Here is a 3,092-nt window from a genome sequence, read left to right as displayed (position 1 = left end):
TTCCGCGTGTGCGTATGTATACAAAGTAACGATCGATTGACGCAGATATACGTGTGACATCACATCTGCGATTTCACAATTAACCGGTTTGTTTCGATTTTTAAGCAAAGTCGAGACTGCCTTTTCTATATATATTATAATTCAATTCGACCGCAAGAAGTCATTTTTAAACCGGAAGAATTTTGTATAACTGTGGTTGCTGCCGTAGCGTTAAAATTCCAAACTCTGTTTCGTCGTTAAAAAAAAATTCATCTACATATTTATATGTGATATAAAAATTTATTGTCTCGATTTATATAAATCTCTAATTTGCAAGTTTTAAAATAGATTAGAAAGAGAGAGAGAGAATAAATTTTACTCCTTTATTCTTGAATAGCTACATGTTAATGAAATTAGATTTCGAATCATTCTCGATTCTGAGAATTCCAAATGACACATGCGCTTATGCATCGACACATAAAGCAAAGAAAATCAATACCTCATTTGAATGATAAAATCGTCATCACGATCGATTTACAATTCGATTAAGAACTTAATGTTTAAACGTCAATTTTTTTTAATAATACTTAAAAGCTATCAATATCTTATAATCTATTTAAAGTCTGCATTCTTTATTTTATTCAAAACAGATCTTGGAATTGAATTTCTTACGTTTATTGTAAAAATTGACAGCCAGTAACGTATATAAAAATAATAGATGATAAATAATTGTTGAACAAGTTGCCGAAAAATTGTGTTCACAAAAATATATCGCGAATTGAATTTCTTTTCCATTCTAAAAATTCCAACGAAAATACGAGCCACGCCCCGTTATATCCATCTTCGCAATTTTCACAGTAGCGCGACGTAATAATCCGGTTGGCGGAATGACTGAATTATCATTTCAGAAAAACGGGCGAGTGAGTTCAACGACTCTGAAAACCAACAAACTTTGAACTTTCTTCGAATGTCATTCTATAAAGTCCCTCTTCCGCTTCTCCTATACTCTGGCGAATCCGCCGCAGGGCTGGAATTCAGTGGGACAGAGAAGAAGAGGTGAGACCGGATCATGTGTTCGTACATGCATACATATACATATATATATGCATATATATATATATGTGTACATATATATATGTGCAGGTCGCGATGCTGAGAGACGGAAAGAGAAAAAGAAGAATAGAGACGAGAGGCGAAAGAAAGAAAGAAAGAAAGAGAGGGGCCTATGGCCGCGCTGGTGTTGTGTGTATGTGGACGGGTCTCCCCGGGTTTCGCCAAGAAGACGTAACGGTAAATCCGCGGCCGCCGGCGTCCGATGAACCCACTCTCAGCCTCGCAAGGCCTGCGCGCCTTCTTCTACGGCTCGTGCGTATGTGTGCACGCCTACACACATGCACGCACGGGCCGGGCACACCTGTAGAAGAACCGGGGCCAGCTCTTAGTCGAATTATTGCCGAATGAATACTTCGTACTTCTAGCGTTTTCGCGATGATAGGCCGAAGAGAGGAAGAGAACGACTCGCTTAATATAATGGCCTCGCTCTTCTCGACCGAAAACCGCCGAGAATGAAGACGAAGATGATGATGACCAAGATGACCAAGATGAGCAAGTCGGGTTTCTCCATCGAGAAGCAGAACACCTCGGTTGCGTCATCGCGTGGCATCATAAGAGGGCGAGGCTCGCAGGAACGAGTGGGAACGGGATGCCCGTTCTTCGGGAATTAGGTCGCTCTCTCGTGTCCTCGGGAATTTCTCGGCTCTCTTCTCAAGTTTCCTTTTAACACGTCGTCTTGAAAACGATACTCCTTTTCATTCCTTTCAATTATGACATTAACCGAATCAAGCCGATTTTTTTACAGCGCGTGAGAAATTTCTTCTCTAACGAGTATTCATATTTATCTCATTTTATTTACTTCTTGTAATACAAATAATATTTAATGTTAGGCATTATTTATAAAACAATTCTCTCAGAGGACGGAATAAATTCCCATTTATCCACGTGATGTCCCTATTTCTCGCTCCTTCTCTCGATTCTCCGCAACGAGTTGGTGTCGTCGCAATTCATCGCGATCGAGACAATGCGATCATTATGGAATCGGCACGCGAGATCGAAAGTACTCGACTTTTGCGGCGACGATGGTGATCGTATCAATGCAGGACGTATGCATCCGTTGACCGAGGTGAAAAGTGAATAACCAGGAGGAAAATCTTCCATTGAAATGGAGAACGATTTTAGAGCGCGCGCTGCATTTCACTTTAATTTTTAATTCGCAATTCGCGTAATTTAATTACAACATCAATCGTAAGCAAGCACGATTACGTCCGATTCAAACACATGACGATTCATGCAACGTTCGAACTCTTAAGCACTTCCACGACAAACATTAAGCATTAAATTGTTTAAAAAATGTCACAAATTATCTACGAGAAGCCTCAATTATAAATTATTTAATTAACATTTAAATTGTTATTGCAAATATTTTATAAAAATAATACAGGGATTCATTTATAAAAGATTAATATTCAGAAACATATAAATAGCTAATGGATAAGACTGAATTTTTTCAAGCGCATATAAGTGAAAGAAAAAATGATGGCATCAAGAGCGAGTTGGAGAACTCGAAAGAATAATGGCGGACACGTAAGAATTGCATCATCGTATATGCACACGCGAGAGGGAACGCGCGTGTACATGGTATCTCAAAATCATCAGATGTTCCTTTAAAAGTTACAACTTCCTCGACCAATTAGAAATTAATTTTTCACCGAAAATGCTCAGAAAATTCAGGCAAAAAAGTTTCAAAAATAAAGGCATAAAAAATTATATTTTTCCCAAAAATTCACGCCAACTCTCCAATACGCAACGTTATAATTTAATAAAACAATAAAATGTTATAAGTTATAATTTAAAGCTTACATCAGTGTTTCTCCTTCTTCCACAGAATTTTTTCTGGAAGAGGGCATAATTAAATTTTTTCTTAATTTTTTTGTCTTGTTATTTTTTCACATTTTTTATATTAAATAAGCAAAAGAATTCCAGTGTTTAATTCAAAAGGAGAGTAAATGCTTGATTTTTTTACCGATTCAAGCCCTCCTCCGCGGATGTTCATGAAA

General features: G+C 37.6%; 1 long non-coding RNA gene across 1 annotated transcript; it reads left to right on the top strand.

Moving 5' to 3' along the window:
• LOC146723440 (uncharacterized) lies at positions 1-2,832 on the top strand. Its single transcript, XR_014924578.1, has 3 exons — positions 1-86; positions 888-1,035; positions 1,123-2,832. It is a non-coding gene; the product is annotated as an uncharacterized LOC146723440 (long non-coding RNA).
• Positions 2,833-3,092: the final 260 nt, after the last annotated feature.

The sequence above is a fragment of the Nylanderia fulva genome, unplaced genomic scaffold, assembly GCF_048542155.1.
Source record: "Nylanderia fulva isolate GAGA-0341 unplaced genomic scaffold, ASM4854215v1 Scaffold2, whole genome shotgun sequence".
NCBI classification, from domain to species: domain Eukaryota; kingdom Metazoa; phylum Arthropoda; class Insecta; order Hymenoptera; family Formicidae; genus Nylanderia; species Nylanderia fulva.
The sequence above is the reverse complement of the archived record's forward strand: the minus strand, read 5'-3'. Positions and strand labels throughout refer to the sequence as shown.